Raw genomic sequence first — 23,663 nt, 5'->3', positions numbered from 1 at the left:
GTAGTGTAGGCAAATGAGCCAAATTATCTTTAGTGCCCCTAAGGTGTTCTTGACCATTGACACTAAAGATCTCCCTTCTTTTTATGTTATGCCTCAGGAATTAAGATCAAAGATTATCATCAAAGTGCCACTTTGAAGCAGAAGATGATGACACTGGAGTGAGGCAAGTAAAGAGCCTTACTCCTAATCTGAGCCTATGAAAACTTTGCTTCATTTGCAGGAGTCACTCAACTGGTTTCCCATTCTTCTCGGAAGTAGCTATCATTAAACAACAGGAATTATTTAAGAATGTTTCAGGACTGATACCTCAGCAGAGGAGGTACTTGCCACCATTCCTAGAAATATCTTGAAAAGAACTCAAAACATAAAATCCAGTGGGAGGTCAGTCTGCTGTCTAGGTTGTTTGCTGGTTTGTTTTTCCTGCATACATACGAATTTCAGTCTCTTGCAGTTCTTCCGGCCAATGAGCTCTTACTCAGGTGAGCAAACTGCTATTCTAGGTTTTCTCATAATAACTTGTTCTGTGTCTTGCTATGGGCAACAAAAAATCAGAGCAGGATGGTAACAGATACTCTGAACCACCATTCAAAAATGAAAATAACAAATGCATAAAATCATTGAATTATTGAGATTGGAAAAGACCTCCAAGACCATTGAATCCAACTGTTAACCCACTATGGCCATGTTCACCACCATGTCCCTAAGTGACACATGCCCCTGTGTTTTGGAAACTTCCAGCAATGGTGACTCTGCCACCTCCCTGGACAGCTTGTTCCAGTGCTGGACAATTCTTTCTGTGAAGAAAGTTTCCTTAATATCCAATCTAAACCTTTCCTGGTGCAACTTGAGGCCATTTCCTCTCACTCCACCACTTGTTACGTGGGAGAAGAGATGAACTCCCACCTCACCACAACCTCCTTTCATGCAGTTGTAGAGAGTGATAAGGTCTCCCCTGAGGCTCCTTTTTTTCAGACTAAACACCCCCAGCTCCCTCAGACACTCCTTAAAAGACTTGTGCTCAAGTCCTTGCACCAGCTCATTGTGGTTTTAATTAGCTTGCACATAAGACTCATGATTTGGACACAAGAGTCTTTACAAAATCACAGTCTTGTTTGGATTTCTGTTCTAATAAAATACAACTCTCCCTCCATGGCAGCTTTGTGAGATTCACTTCCCTCACCTTCCCATTTTATCTTCCCATATTTCCTTCAAGCATCTAGCTTACAGATTTTCTGCAGCTATCAAGCTATTTTGTTTCCATCTTTTCAATAATTGAAATATATGCATCAAATGCACACATGGCATATTTCCAGGCAGTAAAATCCCCTTTCATTCCTACCTTTTTGTAGGCAGGTAATTTACATATAAGATGCACAAAGATAACCATGCTCCTCCACAGTCCTGGTTTGTGCATCAGCTCCCTCTGCTTTCTCACTGCAATCCTCCACTAGAGCCTCTGGTGGGACAGCTGAGCCCTGAACAAAGCCTGGTGGCACAGAGAGTTTGGCCTTTCTGGCAGCACGGCTTTAAGGCATGGCTGCATTTTTATCCAGTGCAGCAGTGGGCCCATGTGCAGCACTGGTATGGAGATCAAAGGTACAGTTGCCATGATTACATGCTAGGGTGGAAAAGTGTCCTCCCTAGACTCCTCCTCTCCCTTCTCCCTTTCCCTCCAATGTTTTTTGACAGATTGGTGTTTTGCCACTCGTGATTTCTTCACTTGAGAAGCAGCAAGAAAACGGAGCAGTGCTCCCCCCAGCAAACCTCCCCAGGAGCCAGCCCACACTGACCATGTGCCCAGGAGGTTGTAAAGGGAGGACAGGGAAGAGGAGCCCATGCCCAGGGGGGCATCCTATGTGGTGGCCATGAACTGTTTCCACCACTTTTGTTTCCCCCTGTAAAACCAAGATACTTGTATCCCCACAGAGGTGTCAAGGGCAAAGGTTTGAGGACACCCCAAGAGGTATTTAGTGACCCCAACAGAAAACTTTAGAAACTCAAGCAATAAATTAATAAAACTCCAACAAAACAAGAACAAGTAACAAAGATCTCAGGAAAAAACAGGCTTCTCGGAGAACACATTGAGGGATCATATGCAGGAAATAAACAAGAGATTAAGAGAACAAGAAGAGGAGATACAAATGACAAAAAAACCCCCTGAAATTTGCAGTAAAAGACATGGGATAAATGGAAATAGCTGACCCAGGTTAAACTAATTATTTAGCTAGATCACTATCCTGTTTTCATTCAACATCAATACCAGACACTGCAGAGAAGTGGTACAAGAGATAACTACACAGTTGCAGAAGAAGCTTCACCCAGACCCCAGGATGAGGATTGGTGAGTTCAGCCTTCTGTCACTACTGTGTAACTGCTGTAACTACTTATAAAGGTATAATATGAAAATTACATCTGTGATGGCATTCTTATTGATGCAAATATCTATTTCTGGCAATACCTTTTGGTAATACCTTAGGGCAATACTTTCCAAGGGGATATTACACCTTCCATCTTCCTTTCTAGTAGAACTGTCTTGACTTTTAATTTAATTGGTTTTCATTTGCTTCTGCATTATAATGAAAGTACAGCACACCCATACCCAACTACTTTACACCACTTAATATACATACATCTTACATGTACATATATCAAATGAATATCATGTTTATCCTCATTTTAAATGGCACAATACTAATTTGTATGTACATCACAACTTTCCAAGAACTAGACTGCTGAACAAGGAAACTTTAAAAATGTGTTTCAGAAAAATGATTTGCCTAAAACTTCTCCATATGGCAGCTGTTGATTGCATTTGTATCACATTATTAAGACGCAGGCCCAACCTCACTTTGCTTTGGCAATTTTAGCAGTAACTCTTGGAAGCATTAGGTGAGCCATGATTCAAACAACACTCATAGACAGGTCTGGAAAGAAAGATTTTATAAAGCTGCTGTTGCTACTAGTGAAGTATACAAATGCCAACACTGCAACTAGTTTTCTCCCTTTATCCCAAATGTCTTCCAGTGTTTTGCTCTTCTTTCTCCCCATCCCCTGTCTAAGAAAACCACAAATTTTGCCTGAAGGGATATCATCATTAAAGAAAGAAGCAGTGCAGTCAAAGCCTTAGGATGATACAGATCATTCAACAGTTGTTCAATTACACTGAAAAGCACACTGTGTTCATTTTTGAACACAGAGCTTTCACTCAACAGAGGCCCAAGGCACCACTATCAGATTTGTATCTGCAGTATCTCAACCAGAGGATGTAGGGCTTTAAGAAGATGTACGGCTCATTACAGAAGCTGTGTCCTTATGTGAGGTTTACATCTAGGTTCAAAGAGTTTCTAAAGTGTTTTGGAGCTGGTTTGGCTTTAAAAGGTATTACCAAATCATAATAATTTCCAAGAATGAATTAAAAGTTGTTTCGGATACCTCTCATCCCCTAAATCCATCTGATTTTGTTTAAGGTTTACAGGCTACTCTCCCTGCAGAATTCCTATAGACTAATAAAACAGTATGTGACTACAGAGTCAACAAGGAAAGCAGTAACACCCAAAGGACACCAAGGTAAACCAAGCAAATGAAATACAGCATATTCCAAAATGAACATTTTTGAAAATTATTATTTAGGGCCTACAATTCCTACAGACCCCGAGTGTGACCGATAGCAGGGTATGATCACCCAGATGGGAAAGTTGATTCCCACAGTTTTTCTTGGCAGATTTCTATAATAATGCTGTTCAGTACTAGCTTTGAAAGCAGTAAGAAATCAATTTTTTTCTGTTATATAGCTGCAGAGAAAAACATATTTAAATGCAGGGGAGTGTTTTCTACCCTCTAAATCAGAGTGATTTCTGGCCACACTATCATTTCAGCTGACAAGGACACAGCATTAGCTACAGGCTTCTCACCACTTCTTGCCATGCTGACATTACAGGAGTCAAGCTATTATTATTATGCTCTTTTTACAGTCTCTTAAATATAAACTTTTTTTTCATTTTTGTAAACTTTCCATGAACCTGAGCTCCTCCTGACCCAAAAGCCTCAGTAATTCTGCTGATCCTCTGTTAAGTGCGCCTCTGAACACATCCACAGCTGTAACTGTGGTCAGCTGCTCACATATGAGCAGCCTGGGTGGAAGCAATCGATTGCAGAGCCTTTTAGGGTAATGCAGCTCCAAAACATACTGAAAGGCACAGCAGTGAGAAGAAAATGACATACAGGCCCAATTCCTTTCTGCAGTTCAACTCTATAAACTGCAATCATTCACTTCGAAGGAAAGACGGATGGGTTACTCTACATCTATACAACAGTAACAGAATAGAGTTATGTCCTAAGCATCTGACGAGAAACAAAAATAATTTTTCACAACACTTTCTCCAGCACAAAATTAGATTTGGTTTGCAGGCATTCGAGATAAAAAAGATAACAAGACAGCAGAGGGGTCTACATGCTGAAATACTGTCCTGGTTCCAGCCAGGGCAGGGTTAATTTTTGCAGCCAGGACGAGGTACACCTAGGACCCAGAAGTTATCCTGTACCATCTCAGGTCATCTTCCAAGGACAGGGGGACGGGCTCACCTCTGGACTGGGGTAGCATGGCAGAGGGAGTGGCCACGCACTATCAGAGGTTTCCATGGGGTCAGCAAGAAGATTTCTTTCTCTTACACGCTCTGTCATTAGTATTGTTGCTGCTACTGTTCGTTTTATCTCATTGCTGTTTCCAGTAAATTGTTCTTATCTCAATCCGTGATCTTTATATTTTGTAACTCCTATTCTCCCCACCAGTCCAACATGGGGGAGAGGAAGCGGGAGGGAAGGAGGGAGCAAGGCAGGGAGAGAGGAGGGGAATGAGCAGCATATAGCTTGGAGTGGTTTCGGTGGGAACACTAAATTGGAGAACACCATTCCTAAACCATGACAAATAGTCAGAACACAATAGAGTTTACAGACCTGTACACAGGAAGGTAACTTCTCAGTGGCCCCATCACAGTATTTCCAAAGGAATTCTCATGGCCAATCCTGCAAAAAGTGGAAAGAAGAGTTAAAACTAGGAAGTTTCCAAAGTAAAAGCAAATAGGATCAGCTGTCTCCTTGGATACAAAATGCTAAAAGTCAGAGTAGAATTGGTTTAGAGGATGTTAAACATTTTACGCTACAGGAGCAGCTAGATCACAACAATTATATAAATATAGAGAAGTCTAAGTTAAATAAAATGCAAAGTGGTAACTTGTTTTTAAAGATATGTTTCAGGGTAAAAATGCAACGAATATATGGAACTGGATTAGAAGAAAAAGAGAACACTATATTCCCTTTGAACTGTCTGTAATACAGACTTTAAAGTGCATTTTCAAATATATGGCATATCACAGAACCAGACATTATTTCTAGCCATGGCACTTCTAGGCTTTGGGAAAGGAGAGCAGAAACAGTCTAGTGGAATTGTACTGTGTGACAAAGCATCTACTGATGAGTTCTGCCCAACATCAATAAACAATTGTTTTTGCTTTAAATGAAGGAAAGAATATCAGCACGAAACAAATGTTTCACATCTTGCATGAATACTTCAACAGAATCAACGCAAACCTGTCTTTTCACACCTCCTGCAAGTGCTATTCCAAGTCAAAATATAAGTCATAGCCTAAGATCTACCAGGTGCTCAGTTTTCCATCATGATAACCATGATATCATGATACATAAGGGATGGTGATACACAAGACATTAAAGCTTCCTGTGATACTCCCCCCTGGAATCCACACTCATTATTGTAAGGATAATTATCTGGGTATCCCTGAGACCGATTTTTGCACTTTTTGTATCAATGTGACCTCTTGCATAAGACATGAAATTTAAAATCATCTCCTTCACGGATATCATTGAGTCATTCCATTACCTCTGGGACAGATATGAATTATGCATTCTTCGATTCTCTTTAAAATTTAGATGCAAAAGGGGACTCGGAAAAATCGAAATGGTACTAAAAATATAAAGCATTCAAGAAAGAAACAATAACTTGCACGCTACTAACTGCTACAGTGCTCAGAAGGCTCCCTGCCTGGTCAAGAAAAGCACATAAAGCACTGAAACGTAGCAGCAGGCCTCCATGCTAATGGCTGCTAGTGACAAGGGCTCATTGAATGTCACTGCTTCACATACTGTGTACTGTTCATTTCTCTTATCTGTGTGACCTCTCTTTTGAAATGACTGATGAAACTTGCCTGAATTTGCATCTTCGCTTCCTCACTTCTAGGCATTTGCCACCTAGAAGGCATTTAATAGCATCTCTAATAAACACAAAAACAAAGCATGGGGGGGGGGGAAGATCATAATCTCATAATCTTAACAGAAAATAATCACTATGTCTGTTAAAGAATACTCTGTGTGTAATGCAAAAGGGATGCTTCTCTGAAGCATCCTTGTTAGGCTATTTTTTTGCCTTCACACCCTTTAGGAGTACTGGCTCGTCACAATACATGTATTCACATTGCATACTTGGCTAACATTTTCATAATTGGTGTGAATAAAAAGAAATAGCTGTTACTGCAAGAAAAAAAAAAAAAAGAAATGGCTCTGTTCTGATGCCCTGCTGCTGTGATGACCTATTTCACACTAGCATCTGTTCTCTTCTCATGAACCACTCCAGATGTAAGCTGGCAAAACAGCACTGCAAGTATGTTACCCAGACGTCCACTGAGTGCTGCAGATGTTTTCTTCCATGCTTCACATTTAATGTGTGCCTGATTAATTTTTTCATTATTATCTCAACTACTTGGCCCACAGATTTTCCTATGAAGTTTACAGAATCCAGGATCTAATTTGCAGCCATAAGGAGCAGCTCCCTTTGTGCAAACAGGTTCATTAATGTCCGGAATAACCAGTCAAGAGAGCCTTGGTCTGAATTGCCAAAAGAAATGCAAACTTCAGTAATCTATTATGCCTTGATAACATTTGCCTGAGGATTTAACACAATGTTCATTTCAATTTCAAAATTACAGATGTTTGCAATATTTAGATGCATCAGTCTGACCAAAAATATTATGCCCGTTCTCTGCCTCAAGCCCTTGACCTGAATGAGGTTAGTGACAGGGATATGAATGACTCGAGTGGAAAATGAAACACAAAAGTAGTTTTATCGTGAAGTACAATATTTCTTCTGTCACTTAACTACTTTTTTCCCCTCAAAATTACAGGGTAGACTGCAAATCTTCAAGGCTAGCAGTCACAATGACAGTCTAAGTGCCACTTAAAAGAATAATAATTTATGAGATGCCTTGGTAGAATAGCAAAGGTCACAGAGTAAACTCCCCAGGGAGGAGAGGATGACAAAGGTTACAAAGATGACTAAAGACTCGCCTACAGAAAGGAATTTTCTTGGAAGGAAGATGTTTTCTTGCAACAGCTTCATCCCACCTAACACACAGCTCCTCATTAGCTAAAAGGCATTGCTTGCAAAATATGTTTCTGAAATTCCTGGATTAGCAGCTTGGCCTTGTACCCACTGAAGTACAACTAAAGTGCTGGCAGGAGGAGGACACTGTGGGTCTGTCCCACAGGGCACAATGGCTGGTGTGATCCCATATTGGACATTAAGCTTGAAAAAAATCTCTGGAGTCTTTGCAAGGCAGTCCCAAATAAAGGCTGCTTTTGTGGCAACTGGTACCATTTGCAGACCTCCAACAGACCACCACAGACTGGTGCAATTCCCCTTGGAGGCAGTGTGAGGACTTGGTAGGTGAGGAGCCTAAGACACGCAGTCGACACGTTGCTCCTGGACAGCTGTAAATACACACACCAGTCACCACACTACAAAGCAGTCTGAGCAGCTTTTCCTTGCTACAGCTATAGCACTCCCCTTCTAAAGACACCACAACTACAGAAAAAAAGGCAAGCATGATGACAAGCAGGAACAACTCTTTTTGGCACAGCTTCACTTTCTGCCGAAACATCTCCGGGCTCATAAAATACACATGAACTGGTGGGAGAAGCTGAAGCTGCAAACCTGGGAGTAATCAGCGGTCCCTACAAAACATCAGAGTGACAAAGAACAGCTTTACCTGAAGCAAGCAAGCAACACAAGACAGCTCATCTCTTCAGAAATGTGGGGCCAAAAATATTTTGAAAACTGACAGCTTCCAACTGTTCACTATCTGTTGTGGGAAGTTTCTGCTGCTGGATCAATGGCTGGCACTTGTGGAGGGGGTTGGCGCAGCTCTGAAGGGTACAGATGTAACAGGTGCTGGTTAAGAGGAGGTTATTGGCTGCTTTGAGTATAAGGGATTGTATTTGATTTCTGTAGGATAACTGCAAGAGCCCATCTCGCTGGTATTTGATCTCCATGCCAGGCCTCCCAGTTCATAAAGAGGTACCTGAGAAGCAAATAATCATTAAGTCAGATTATTACCTATTTACTTACTAAAATTTGGCAGTTTTTTGAAGGGGTGAATGCCACAGACATTCACAGTATCTTCAATGCCTTGTCCCAGCAGTCCCTGGTCCATCACAACACTCCACGAAGCCATTGGATGGCTGTTCAGATCACAGAACATTTTTACAGACCCATAACTGCACGCTGAAGACAGCAGAGTGTGCCTTTGGGAGAGGGGAGGGTGGAAGGCAAGTGGAAGTCTTGCAGCTGAGCAAGACTCCAATTGAAACAGCATCTTTTATCCTGCTCATCACCTGCAGGAAGGAGGGAGTGCCACAGAAATGTTGCAAACACATCAAATAGCTCAGGAAATGCCCACTCCTGAGTGACAAATCCACTGGGCCTGCTGCCAGGCAGCCGTCCTGAACCTGCCCAAGAAAGGGAACAGCATTTCCACCCTCACGCTTAGAGCCGCTTACTCCGGCACAGAGCCCCGCCCTCAGTGCCAAGCCTTGGTGGGCTTTGTGTGAGGGGTTATACACTCTCCTGTGTTGGCTTTGTATGCCTTGTCTTCCTTTATTAATTTTAAACAGAACGGAGGGATGTAAATTCACTATTGGGGATATGTCAGTGTTTGCTCAACATGCTCTATATACCTTTATTAATTTTGTATTGAATGGTGGATGTGATTTCACTCCAGGGGGAAATCAGGGATAGCAAAAGGTCCTTCCCACAGCAGGACAGCACTGGGGAAGGGGAGGTAATTTCTCTGTGGGTTTATTTTGAATGATTTATGTGCTTCCATGGGTTTCTAAAGCTGAAGAATTTTGAGCTTTCATGAACAGGCAGTTCCAGTGCCATGACCCACTGGCCTAAAGATATTTATTCGTTTAATGTAACATTTGTTATTCAAATTGCTTCTTAGAGTACATTTTAAAAGCAGCAGATGATGCCTTCTTATAGTGGATGAACAGTATGTAAAGAGGGAAATTTAAAAGATTTCAAAATTAAGACCTATTTCCAAATAAGACTTGCTCTTCAACAAATGCATAAATGCTATATGAACTACAAAAGAGTTGTTATTTTGACACAGGTTCACGAGGTTTAACTCTTGTCCACAAAGTTTAATTCTTAGCTCACTGCAAAAATTGCCTGTATCTGTGAGAACAGCTTGGCAGCCTGTCTTTTCCAACAGTGCAATTCCTGGCCCCCAGACAAGCCAGCACTTGGCTTGGAGCATGCAGGGATACTCAATGCCCTGGATGGATGGAGATGTTGCAGAGCTGCTGACTTGTAGATAGCTCTTTGCTGTCAACTTTTAATTCACACTGTATGGTTCCACTCCATCATAGCATATCCCTTTGTTTAGACTCGTGGGCCCAGTATATCTTAATTCACCAGTATCATGACCATGAAGGGAATGTTCTCTTTCTGTCTGTCCTACTTACTTTTCTAGAAAAAAAAAGTTTTCAGAGGAAAAAGGAAAAAGAAACCATCACGCCTCCCTCAATTTTCAGAGATTCCTAGGTTGCATCTTCTTCCTACTCAGCTTTGCCAAATGCTATAAAATAGTGAACAGCAGTATCCTGATGGGTCTGGGCATTTCATGTATGACAGTCAAAAAGCACAGAAACAACAGGTGCTGTTCATTGTTCAGTTTTTCACTGAAACAAACTTCACCTTCGTTTCACTCCGTATTTTTTCACCCACCCATATTTCTGTAATGTCAGATACAGAGGCTGGTCCACTTTTGGAACCCTTGGAGCATGACAGGTGTCTTTTCTTCTTCTGACCATCCGAGCACAAAGTCTGTGAGTTCATACCTCATCTCCAGCTCCACCAGCACCCAAAAAGTGAAACCCAGCCTCATGTTTACTGCAAAGGGCAATTCAGATAGTGACTCCTCAGGTCAGGGACCACCTGGGAAGGTGGCCATGGGGTGAAGCTATCAATGAACAGCAATTTGGGGAGCACTTGCTGTGTAAGGAAGAGGAATATTCTCATGGACGGTCTAATGCTTTTGTTTGCCCTTCTCCAGGCAGCTGTGATGTGGAAGAAAGCTGACCAGACAGCAAAAGACCTGTTTCACTGATTAGAAGATGCCACAGCAAAACTTATAAAGACTTGCTAGGATTTATGCTGCTGAACAATGCCTTACTAAGACTGCTTCTTGCAACAAACTTCAAATGGTGAACTTAATTAATTATCTGCTTGAGCAAAACTGAAATTATAGATTAGCTATAGACTATAGACTGAAAACTGAATTATAGACTAGATGGCTCTCCCTGCACATGTACAAGTGATTCTTTTCCTAACCTGGTGCAGCTGGCACATGAACTCCTTGTGTGACTGATGGCAAGGGCAGAAGGTTTCTGCACCAGGAAGCATAGTTCCCATTTTGAGCACCAGAAAGAGCAGAACTGCTTCATTTGAAAAATGAGCGATGGAAGCAGGAGAGAAAGGGAATAGGGGAGTGCAGCTGGCTGTCCTGGGCTCTCTAGGTCAGCACTTTTATACCTGCTGAACACAGCTGGATTTTGAACTCGTGGGAGGGAAAGAGGAAGGGCAGGCTTTGGAAACTGGCTCACATCCATCCAAGATGATACCATGCAATCCAGAGAAAAGGTAATAAATACCAGGCACATATCACAGCACACAATGCTAACTGCCTTTAATAATGGCTAATACAACAGTACTCACCAGCCTCCTTGCTGTGCTGCCAGCAGCCTGGGGGTTACCAAGGACTCAAAGCAGGCAGGCAGGCAGTGAGGCAGGGAGAAAAGAAAGACAGGCCTAAATGTGAGCATCTTGTTCAGGATCGTGCTTACTGCCCCCACGTAGGGATACAGGAGTCAGACAGTGTTCCACATCATTTGTTCTATTAGCTGTGTCCTTATCCTGATTTCAGGGTTAATTTTCTTCCTATTAGCCAGTACAGCACTGGGTTTTGGATGCAGTATGAGAATAAGGCTGATAACACACTGATGTTTAATTGTTGCTAAGTAGTGCCTACACTGAGTCAAGGACTGTTCACATTTCTGTGCTCTGCTGAGTTCAGAGGGAGCACGGCCAGGACAGACGATCCCAGCTGATCAATGGGATATTTCATACCACAGAAGATCATGCTCAGAAATGGGCAGGGCATTTTTTCAGTTGGTAGTGAACAAATGTATTGTGCACCAGTTGTTTTTTGCGGGTTTATTTCTCTCTTCTTTTTTCATTACAATAACTACTATTATCACATTAGCAGCATTATTGTTGTTATGATAGATATTAAATTTTATTATACTTAATTTATTAAACTGTTCTTATCTCAACCCAGAAGTTTTACTGTTCTTCCCAATTCTCCTCCACACAGAGGGGGGTGTTGGGGGATGGACTGAGCAAGTGGCTTCATGGTACTTCGTTGGGATAAAACCACAGGCTGGGATTAAACCACAGCAGTCCTGGACAAGCTGCAGGTCAGCAGTGGTATTCTGTGCCCAGCTCCTCTCCAAGTCCTCCAAAAATAGAAAAGGGACTGGCTAGAGTTACTGTCTCTGTCCTTCACCTTCCTGCAAGCTGTCTTGCTCTCCTCTCTTTCAGTGGAACTGCTTATAAAACTGGATGAGAATTACATTCAGTCATTGCCTCTCTTCACCCTGGAGAAGAGAAGGCTTGGGGGACCTCATCACAGTATTCCAGAACTTAAAGAGCAGCTGCTAAGAGAATGGAGGCTTTCTCTTCACAAGGACACACAGGGAAAAGACAAAGGGCAATGGATAAATATCACCGTGGAGGCCCAACCAGGAACACAGACTGGGGACACAGATCTGGGTGCAACAAGAGCAGCAGGGCAGAAGACCTGCCCTTAGTTTATTTTTCCATTATATACCTGTGGCAAGGTGACCATGGATTGGAGAAGGGTATCGCCACCTCTCCTGTCACATTGGTCCAGGAGGCTGTCATTCAACCTCCCCTTGTCTTGGAGAAAGTATTCATAACATTGCCAATATTTACAAAACATGGTCCTGTGTTTACAATTCACCAGCGTGAGAAACTGCACGTTTCTCCTTTAATATGAACGCTTAGCAAACCAGGAAAATTCATGGCAACATCTCACCCTTTTAAGTATATTAAAAAGAAAACAAAAAAAGAAAAATGAACAATTCTATGACAGGAAAAAAGAAAGAAAAAAAAAAACCTGTATAAAGTTCACCGACCTTCATTTAGGTGACGGTGTGAGGGCTACATGTTGGTCTGATTCTGCCTTTGCTACCCAGGGTTTCACCCTGAACCCCTTGCAATAACCTGCTCAAAATATCTCGAGCATAGTCTAACATAATTCAACCAACACCCTCATATTTTTAAATTTTTATAAGATACAAGGGAATATACGGTGCAAAAGGCAGGAGCATTCCAAGAAAGATTTAACCACTCAATTGAAAATTCTGAACCCCAAAAGTTCTGCCCCAAAACCACAACCCCCAAACAACGTGCACTTTCCCCACAGAGGTCACAATGGCTACCATACATAAAACTGAGCCGTAGCAAACAATTCCTCTGAGTCCATGATTAACAGTCCGCTGGCTCTCAGCATCACACTGCTTCAGTCTGTCCTTGTCCAGCAGCTCCACAGGATCCAAAGTCTCTATGGAGGCCATATAGGAAAGGAGAAGATGCCAGTCCGTGTCCATGTTAATCAGATCTCGAAGAGGCTTCTGTGATGGGTGGCACTAGGGTGGCACAGGATGCACAAGGTTTCAGGATCAAACAGGATCAGTCCAATGCACCTGAGGCAGCTCAGCAGACTTTCAGCGGCCACCTTCTTAGCATGGATCGCAGAACCTGAGGATAGAGAACTTAGAAAACACAAATTGAGCAATTGACTTTTTCTCAAAGAATGCATGCAACATAGGATGTGGACGTAGAAACCCACTGCAAGGTCCAAGGAAAACTGACCATAGCTATGTGGCAACATCAACACTTCCTACACTTGAGATGATGGCTGTACACCAGCCAGAGAATTTTGCTCTTGTTCTAGAGCTTGGGAAACTGTTTCGTCCCCCTGACGTCTTCGTCTTTTTCTTCGCCTCCGAGTTTTCGGGCTTGGCGTGGGCTCAGCATGACCCACTGCCTCGCATGTTTCTGCAGTATGGTCTGGACCCACACCTTGTGCGCAGAAAAACAAGGGAGTCACTTTCTGTGCCTCCTTTTCCTGTTCTCCACTAGGCTGAATATCTGCCTGTGTCTCATGTCCAGCATTCTGCCTCTGTTCAGCCGGCTGTGAAGCAGCCGTTGGGGTCATCACTATAGAATCACAGGTGTTTAGAACTGCACAGGTCTGGACCATCTCCAGGATATTAGAAGTCTCTGGAATGGTTTCCAGGAGCCTCTGGCAAGCAGAATTAGCATGGCTTCTTGCTAATTGCTCCAAAATTATCATTGTCAAAGTTACATCCTCGACTCTCGTCTCTAAAAATTGCATCAGACGCGATATAAATTCATTAAAAGCTTCCTCTGGCTTCTGTGCTATGTCTAAGAAGTCTTCCTTTGGGGAGAAGGATAGCTTGGTTTTTATCAATGCAGATATCCCTATGTATCTGCACGAACCTAAAACCCTGAAAGAAAAGCCAGCTTGCACATCAGGGCAAGCATATTGACTCCTCCCCATAAGTAGGTCAACTCCGACCCCAAACAAGCGATCATCTCGAGGCAGGTGGCTATTTTTGACAGCCATTTGTCCAGCTAGGAATTTCCAATTTCTTTCAAAGGTAGAAACCTGTTGAGGTTCAAGCATCATTGTTGCAAGACCTCTTATTACATAAGGAAAGATCAGATCCTCAAATTCTGCACTGATCGATTGAATTGCCTCAGTGAAGCTTATATCATCTTCTGCCGCGTCCCTTGATAAGGGAAGCGGGACTGCCCATGATGGGTCATCATGGCTATGATGCTGTGGACCCACGTCCACAGGTCCCTGAACTGGCTCGGGCAAAGCTGCATCTTCAGGCAGCAGCTCTCTTAGGTCAGCAGCCTGGTTCACCTGCGGACTAAAAGCCTTATCCGATTTCATGACAGGGAAAGCGTGCACATTAGACAACGCTTTTGCCCCGTTATCATCTCCCACAGCCGACCCGGCCCCGTAGGGGGGGTGGGCGGGGGACAGTGACTCGCTCAGACTCCTCTCTGAGCGGGGGGGCGATTGTCGCGCTGGGCAGGGAGGCGTGGCCGACCGGCCACAGCCTTCAGCTCCTGCCCCATCAGCCGATGGGTCGGTGGCCGGGGCCAGAGCCGGCAGCAGCTCTGCGGCTCCAGCGCTCGGCCCCGTCCCCTCTGAACGGAGGGGGCGTGCGGCGGTGCCGCGCGGCGGTGCGGGGGGGCTGTCCATCGCGGGTGGCCCCGCAGCAGCGGGCAGCGTTGCGCCCAGCCCTCCCCCCGCGGCGCCGGACCGGCACCGGACGCGTGGGGCGGGGCGCGGCGCGGTGGGCGGCGGCGGCGGCTCCGCTGCGGGCACCGCACAGACCGCCGGCGGCGGCGACCCCGCGCACAGCATTTGGCGCGGCGGGGGGACGGGGCAAGGAGGGGCCGTCCCCGCCGCTCTCGCCTGCCGAATCCTGCGCGGAGCAGGTCGCGGCAGGGCGGGGCGGGCCGGGGAGGCGGCGGCAGGGGGCGGCGCCGGCAGCGCCGGGGGCGGCGTGCACGGCGGCCCCCCCGGCTCCCCGCAGGGGGCCCGAGGCGCCGCGGCTCCGCGCGGCAGCTGCAGGGCGGACCCCGCAGCGGTGGCGGGCAGCGGGGGGGTCGCCGCGGCACGGCGGCCCGGGGCGGCGCGGGCGATCCCCCGCGCTCGGCGTGGGGCCCGATGCCGAGCGCTCCGCCCCCTCGGCACCCCAGCTCCCCGCCCGGCCAACCGCGCTGAGAGCGGACCGAAAAAAGCTTCCCCGCCCTTCCAAAAACCCCGCTGGGCGCGCCCAACCCCCGACATGGGGGTGGGGGTCTCCTGCATCGGCTCTAACCCTGCATTAGAGCAACCCTCGTCAGAAGCGACGGAGCTCACAGGGGAGCCAGTCCTGCTTCCTGTCGAAAGCCCAGAATCAACTTCAAAGTCCTCTCCAGCCTCTTTTAGAAGTGGGAAGACTGTTGTCCATGCCCGTAAAAGAGTGCCTGCCTTAGAGTTTCCGTCAAGGACGGCAGAGAAAAGGCTTTTTCCCAGGGTTCTCCATGGGCCAATATAAAGTGCCTTTTCAGCAGTATAAAAAATTCCAAGTTTCTTTCCCCAGCTAAGCAGTTCTCTCACGTGTTTCCTGGTCAAGTCAGCGTCACAGGACAACAAAAAGGAGTGGAGCAGTTCCATCATCAATCGTTCCTCTGAGAACATCGTGGGTTTCTTCTTTTTGCAGCTGTAGAAGGCAGATTTTTTTTTCTTTCTTCTTTTTTCTTTCCTCACTAGCTTGCAACTTGACCACGTGGGCAATGGATAAATATCACCGTGGAGGCCCAACCAGGAACACAGACTGGGGACACAGATCTGGGTGCAACAAGAGCAGCAGGGCAGAAGACCTGCCCTTAGTTTATTTTTCCATTATATACCTGTGGCAAGGTGACCATGGATTGGAGAAGGGTATCGCCACCTCTCCTGTCACATTGGTCCAGGAGGCTGTCATTCAACCTCCCCTTGTCTTGGAGAAAGTATTCATAACATTGCCAATATTTACAAAACATGGTCCTGTGTTTACAATTCACCAGCGTGAGAAACTGCACGTTTCTCCTTTAATATGAACGCTTAGCAAACCAGGAAAATTCATGGCAACAGATAAAAGTTGAATCAAGCGAGGTTTCAGCTCAATATGAAAAACAAATTTTTACTCTGGGAACAATCAACCACTGGAACAACCTCCCAGAGGATGTGGTAGAATTTCTGTGTCTGGAGGTTTTCCAGATACAACTGGACAGGTTACTAGATAGTCTCATCTAGGCTTCTTTTCCCACAAAATGTTGGACAGATGATCTTTTGAGGTCTCTTCCAATCTGGGTAATTCTGTGATTCTGTAGCTAGCTATCCCCCAAATCCTATTTCTCTGGAGACTGATTCCCAGAGCTTCCCATCCAGACACTCAAAGCTGCCTGTATCATCTGCTCTCTCCCTCTGAGGTTAAGGTTGTCACAGAATAATTTATATTAGAAGGGACCACTGGGGGTCCTCTTGTGCTTAAAGGAGATTGCTCAGAGTCTTCTTCAGTCAAGTCTTTTACAATTTTGAGGTTGGAGATTTCACAGCCTCTCTAGACAATTTGTGTCAGTCTTTGATCACACCTATGGAGGCTTTTTTTCCCTCCAAATATATATAGTCAGAATTTCAAATGTTCCAAATTGTGTCCATTGCTTCTTTTCCTATCATCGTGCACCTTTGAAAAGAGTCTGACATACACATCCCCTCCCATTAGGTAGTCTTTGACAGCAATAAGATTCCCCAATGACCTTCCCTTGATCTGAACAGTCCCAGATCTCTCCACTTCTCACATATCCTCTGCTCCAGCTCACTGTACATCTTGGTGGTCCTCCAGGGGCCTTGCTTCAGCCTACCTATGCCTTTCTTGTACTGGGGAGCCCAAAATCAGATACAGCACTTCAGGTGTGGTCTCACACATGCTGAATCCAGGACAATTATGACTTCCCACCAAGCTATGTCCAGCTAAAAGTATCCAGGGGTCAGCACAGCACAGAGCTAGAACAAAACTCCCTACAAACATGTGCCCAAATGTGAGCAAAATATACAGTTTTACTATGACTGGAGTGGCACTGAAAGAGAGATTAAAGTCAGCAACCCAAGCCCAGAGCAGCAGCAGGCTCGCAGGTAAGGCAGCCCAGTCAGTTGGGAGAGACTGTACAGATATGAGGGGAGAAAGGTAGGGAACACAATAATATTTTAGAGCACACAACCACTAAAATCAAAGCAGCTACAACTGAGCTTAAATTACTGCTGATCCTAACAGGAATAAAAACAGCAGTAATTTCTCCATTACAAACACAGATTTTCTTATTATCAGTTTAGCACGATTAGACAGTGTACAGCACCACTGTGAACAGATCATAAAATGGGCCAAAAGTGGTATTAACCAATTGACCATGGAGACATTTCTGCAACACAGAATATATACATAAAGATTGGAATCCATACAATCTTTGTGAAGAGATTACATATTTGCATCTGCTATCCAAACCAAAGACAAACTGCAAATTAAAAAAAAAAAAAAAAAAAAAAAGAAAAATCATTAGATGGCAAAGCTTCTTCTCCAATACACAATACCATAACCACCATATATCTTGAAATGAGATGAGTAATAACAGGAGGGAAAAATTTCTAAGAAATACCAGAAAAAAGGCACACACACACAGGGGAGGAAAAACAGTGATGTGTCTACCACCTCTGTGAGTAATTCCCTCAAGGGTCATTTTAGCATTAGGACCATGAAGTCTGCCTGAGATATGGTAGCAGCAGTAAGTCTAAAGAAAACAACAGCCTGGAGGGGGATGCTTTTATCAGGCCTGCAAATGCTGTCCGTACTAATGAAAAAGGAACTTTGTATTGCCATGGGGGTTTTTTTACGTAGGCAACAGCAGCAGGAATTGAGTCCCTACCAAGAGTTGATCATAAGGAACAATCAAAAGGAAAATTTGGGTTTCTTCTTAATTTGTTACTGGAGGAAAAGAAAAGGAATGAAGGAGGCTCTTACAACAGGTACAGTGCTCAAAGCACTGCAGCAAAGTTTCCAATCAGTTCAATGATTTGGGAAATCTGCCCATGAAATAGAAATTCTGGTTAACGTTTAAGGAATTATTCAGTTACTCATCTGAATGCCTGCCATGGACACTTTTCTGCCAACATAGATTTCCTATGTGGACAAGACTGTCCCGAAGTCCCTTCCAATGATCAGAAACACTGTCTACTTCTTCCACTTTCCTGGAAGGAAGGCATTAAAAATGTCAAAAGTTATTGAGTTATACAAACTTACTCTTCTGTCTTTTTCTCCTTTTTTTTTTTTTAAACTTTGTCCTCTGTCAAAAGAGGCATATTCTGATTTCTTTTGTTACTGGTGTGTTACAGACAGCTACTTGCAATAAAGTCTTATCCTTGACCCAGCAAAATTTATGCAATGATGGAATCAAACAGGTTTATGCAAAGTAGAAAATGGTCTTTTGGACTGAATTGCCTCCTCTAAAACCAGAGTCCATGACTCTAGACACAAAATATTTCACTTGCCATTTCTATATTTGTTTTAAATAATGGGATGAGACTAGGGCCACACAGATTTGTGGTTGGGAGAGGTTAGTGGCAAAACTGAGGTTGAAAACTGCTGTCTTAAACTACTCAGAGTAAAGCCACAATATGGAAATACATTCTTTTTTGGACTACAGACTAGAGGAATGAGCAGTGCTGGTGGGGGTTCCATAAGACTACTTCTGGCTAGAAAAACTGCCCAGATGAGATTTGCCGGAGCTCCTTGCTGGCTTCCACTTTCACTCACAGTCATGTGTCACATAATTAAGGAGGGCATATACGTGTGTCTCATCATGCCCACATGAACATACAAAAAGGATCTGCTCAAGAAGAGTGGAGGACTTCTGGTTTTCTATCAGCAGGAATCAGTGGGGACACCTGAGGGATTCTGTGACACCACGTCATTGCAGTAACAAGCAGGCAGATGCCCTTAACAGAGTGAAAGGTCATTATTTTTCTGCATAGTTTTCCTACCCACATCACCAGTCAGTTCACTTCCAGCTTGGCAAGCTGCTCTTTAAGCAGAAATCATCCTGACAGAGACTTTAAGAAATGAAAGTATAATTAGGATCTGATATATTTGGGATGTGTCTTTGCCATGTTACCATTGACTTTGGAGCCTGCAATTACTGGCAGAAAGCTTTTAGCAAAGCAAAATTTGAATGAAATAAAAATAACTCCTCCCAAAAACAGCAATCATGTATCAGGGTGTGTCAACCAAGGGAGAATCTTAATGGCATCCTTTCACATCTCTATAGCCCTGCACATGGAAACATTCTGCAGAACTAGCCTGTGACCACTAAACAACAAAGGGCAGAAGAATTCTGCACTGGAATAAATTCTTCAAGCACTTGTTCTTGAATTAATACTAAAATTGCAAAGTGTCTGCACTCCAACCACTATAGCTACATAAAGTAAGGTGGTTTGGAATAAAACAAGTGACTTGTATGTGCATTTGCAATTGCTAAAGTATCTGTGTCATGAGCTGGTAAAGGAAATAATAACAGAATAATGGAAAAGCTGCATGCACAGGCAGCTCTTACACTGAAAACTAAGTACAAACAGAGGTCACCTCTGGAGAAGATGGAGACAGGGCCTCCTGCAGCCTAATCCTAAAAGCCATGCTCTCAAAAGAACAGCAGCCCTTTGCAAGTGCACGTGTATATTAAAAATCATAAAATAAAGACATCTGTGACGGATTAAAGCTCTCATAAATCATTTCCAAGACCAGGGACAGTCTGCATGTATGGCAGCATACGAGGCATTTTGCACCCTACAAAGACAAGTGTGGCTCTTCTCTGAAATACAAGTTTCTACTTTGGTAAATGCTCTTCAGTTAGACTGAAATATTCCAATTCAGCTTTTTAAATGTTCAAACACAGAAACTGTTAAAAAAATTAGAAAGAGATTTTCATGAGGTGAAAGGAGGTAACAAAGAAAGCCTGAGCCTGTTTTGAGAACTGGTTCACAAAAGAAGTCCTTACACATACTTTGACTACAAGTTTGCAAAGACATTTCTCCAGATTTCTGCAAGGTCATTTCAGGTAAAGGTTTGAAAAGCACACTGTTTCTTTAGATATCTGGGTGTATATCCAGCAGAAATTAAAATAGCAAGAAAATCTGTTTTGTTTTGTCTGCCTGGAATCTGTCACCTTTTAAATCAACTTCTTAAAGACACTAGTTTCCATCTGCCAACAGCACCACAGTATATATATAGTGCTTTAAGTGCAGAAGAGGATATCAAGTCCCTCAGAAATCCCATGCTGTTTGTTTAGGACATATTTTGATGATATTTCCTACAGGTTTCCAAGTGATGGCTGTGTCAGCAAGCTCTGGCACAGAATAGCAGCCAGCTGGGTGTGGACTAGACAGCATGTGGACAGGAGTCAGGCTGAGGACAGCACTGGAGCCAGAACAGTTGTATCTGTACTGGAAATAAGGCTCTCATTTCTAAACCATTTGCAGGATACACCCCCTCTAGGAAAAAAAAAAAAATAAAAGAAACCAAAAAAGAAACGCTTGATTTAAAATTACAGTTTTTAAATCTACGTTACTTAGAATTACGTTGTAAGAGGATTTATGACTAAGATGGTAAGAAAAAAAAGGCTTCTAAATTATTAGCTGCAATTTTGAGGAGGATATCACAGAAACGATGTTTAAAAGTCTAATCCTGGCAGCTCACCTACATGTAAATTGTTCTGTACAGCTCAGCAGCATCCACTTGCTTGACAGAGAAAATTGTGCAGGTTTGAACTGGTTGCATCATTGTTGGCATAAATTTACTCCAATTAGTCAGAGAGCTGGAAATGTCCTGCTTCAAAAAAAAAACCCTAAGAACAAGTTAATAGTTAATATATATTTGCAGAACAGCTCGGAAAATCTTATGAAAAAATGTTTTTAAAAATCTTTTTCTTCACTGAACAGCTCAGAGAAGTATGTCCCTGACAAAGGCCCGTAAGGGGCAAAAACACTGGTTATTTGTTCTCTTTTGCTCTTTACAAATGAAGCAAACTACAGTTAATATATTATGCATGTCTTTCAGCATATTTTTATTTAGCCTGTTTTGGTTTGCTGTGCCTTGGGAACTTTCACTTTGTTTTGTTTTGCCTTGGGAACTTCGATTTGATTTTGTTTTTCTGGTTAATAACAAAAGTGAAGTATTAGGGCAGGACATCAACCAATCTACAACATGTGAGATTTGTTTAAGTTTCAATGAAACAGCCTCTCAAGGTCTCTTTTCCACTCCCTTATCTTATCAGTCACCAAACCACTCTCAACAAGCTGGCTTGTCAGAGGAACGGCACGGGCCAGTTGTCATTAGTCATCTCATTTCCCGTTAACGCAATCTGCTGTTTCACCTGCAAGAGTAAGACAGACTGCTGCAGTTACACACTATAGGGTCTCAGTCCTGTACAATTTGGGTACAGAGTCCAATCTGTGCCCTATACCATTTGATTTACCATTAAGGGTGTGATTCAAATGGATTAAAAGCAAAAGATACTCTGTTGCATGGAATTTGCTCCTACCGCAGAACCGAAAGAGGGAAAGTGAAAAGCAAAGCCTGTGGGAGAAAGAAGGGGAAGAGAGGACAATTGCCATGTTAGATAGTCACTACATTCCCAACTCAGTAGTACTTTTTAATTTTATTTGGGGATGGGGGGTGTCTTTCAGCTTTTAGCAGCATAGAGCAAAGATGAGGAGCAAGAATGGATTAAAAAAAGCAGGACCAAAGAGATGGCAATGAAGGTTGAGGGGTTTTGATGGGGCTGAAAATCACATTCTGAGTAAATAACAAAGTGAGGCAGAGTGGAAAAAAGAGTTAGAAATTATCTGCAAGGGCACTAGTAGAGAAATGAATGGTCACCCAGCAGCACTGAGTTAGGCAGGCTCTCCCCCAGCAGCATTTGCCTCTATCCTGCCCCACCCCACCAGCTGGAGGGCAGCATCTGCACACAGCTGCTACAATAAACTGCTATTCTCAGGGAGCTGATTTCCCCCTTCCTTTGCTTCCAAAAGGATATCCTCATTCAATCCCAAACTCTTCTAAAAACTTTTCCAGCCTGGGGCAAAGACAGAAGCATGCTTACACGGACAGACTCCTGGAGGGTCACTTTTTATTTTCTGAAGGATACAGAGAAATTGTCAGTCTGTTTGTATATGTCTAGAGAGCAACATACAAATGTGCTGCCCTCCTCCTCATAAAGCTGCAAGACAATTTGGACTGAGCCAGCTCTGTTTCTTGCCTCTTCAAGGCAAGAAAATCAGCACTAGAAAAACAGCTTGTTGGTCCCATGCAGTAGAATAACTTATTCTGAAACTGAGTGGAGAGACTCTCCTGGTCCTTCAAAGGCGATGGAAGACGGTTTCAGGATGTCATCCTCCTCTGTCCTCTTGTTTGAGGACTACATCAGTGGAATTCCTCTACTGTGAACAGCACCCAGGGGTGGAAATAATCTGTTTGCAACAAGAAATTTGGAGTCTCTCTTCTTCTACATGGCCCACTTACAACAAAGTTTTCCTTCTTCCTACCAGTGATTCTGTTTTTCTAGTGCTGATTTTGATTTTTTTCATGTGCTAGGGTTTTTTCATTTTTATATATTTATTTATTTACCCTGGATCTGGTGGGACAGTGAAAAGTTGCAAATTAAGTGCTGAAGAGAAGCTCCTCAGATGCAAGCTGAAGGCATTGCTTGGCTATGCAAGTGAAGGAGAAGGGAATTGTCTCACAATTAAACTGCCTAGTTCTGCCGGGTACCCACCCCCCCTCCACACACACACACACTCCCTGCACTCTCCTGAGCTGTACTTAGTTGTTCAGTTGTACTCCTACCACGAGGCATCCCTTGGATTCAGGTAAAATATCTGGCAATCACAGTCTGCTAGGCTTGAATCAAGCAGGAACTTTCCTGGCCCACAACCTTGGAATGAGCTGAAAAAGGCTGGGAAGATGACTCCATAACCCTCAGTGGCAATTCCCACTGGCATCTTGGTATCCCTCCTTTGATTAAGCTTCCCAGGGTACTTCATCTGGTTCCTGTAAGATCCACAGGAATTTTAAAAGACAGTTGGTAAAGATGGACTGAAATACAAGCTCCTGAAGTGCCTTTTTGGTGACATTACTTGTTCTTGGACCTGACAGTTCTCAGCAGCAAGGCCTGCAAATGCTGACAGCTGAGACCAGACTGGAAAACCCAGGTCTGAAAGACAGCTGGCACAATTGCTCAGGTTAACCCCAGGCTGCCCACCATGATACACATCTTCAAGTGAGGATTGCAACAGTCTCAGGCACAGAGCAACCGGTAACAGAGAAAAAAAAAAAAAAAAAAAAAAAAAAAAAAAAAAAAAAAAAAAGAGCCCCTGAGAAAGAGAAAATGCACCTTTTGGTTGGCCCTGGAAAGGTGCCTTTTGGCGGCTTTAGCCCCAAAACCTTGCTGGTGACATAAGTATATTGAGAGCAGAAGGTATAAGCTGTCTAACCAACAGCCCTGAAGGTGATAGCACTGAAGCCAATATCAGGCTCAGCAGACCATATGTCTCTGG

At 43.7% G+C, this 23,663-nt stretch overlaps 1 protein-coding gene across 5 annotated transcripts in view; it reads right to left on the bottom strand.

The window, feature by feature from the left end:
• The window catches only part of ENOX1 (ecto-NOX disulfide-thiol exchanger 1), a 360,099-nt gene that overhangs the window by 239,533 nt on the left and 96,903 nt on the right, over positions 1-23,663 (bottom strand). For all 5 annotated transcript variants that reach the window (XM_063392151.1, XM_063392147.1, XM_063392150.1 and 2 more), the window contains one exon: positions 4,954-5,022. The gene's annotated coding sequence lies outside the window, so the exon portion shown is untranslated. The remainder of the gene's footprint in view (positions 1-4,953; positions 5,023-23,663) is intronic.

The sequence above is a fragment of the Prinia subflava genome, chromosome 3 (assembly GCF_021018805.1).
Source record: "Prinia subflava isolate CZ2003 ecotype Zambia chromosome 3, Cam_Psub_1.2, whole genome shotgun sequence".
Lineage (NCBI taxonomy): Eukaryota > Metazoa > Chordata > Aves > Passeriformes > Cisticolidae > Prinia > Prinia subflava.
Note: the sequence above shows the minus strand (reverse complement) of the source record. Positions and strands in the feature narration are given on the sequence as shown.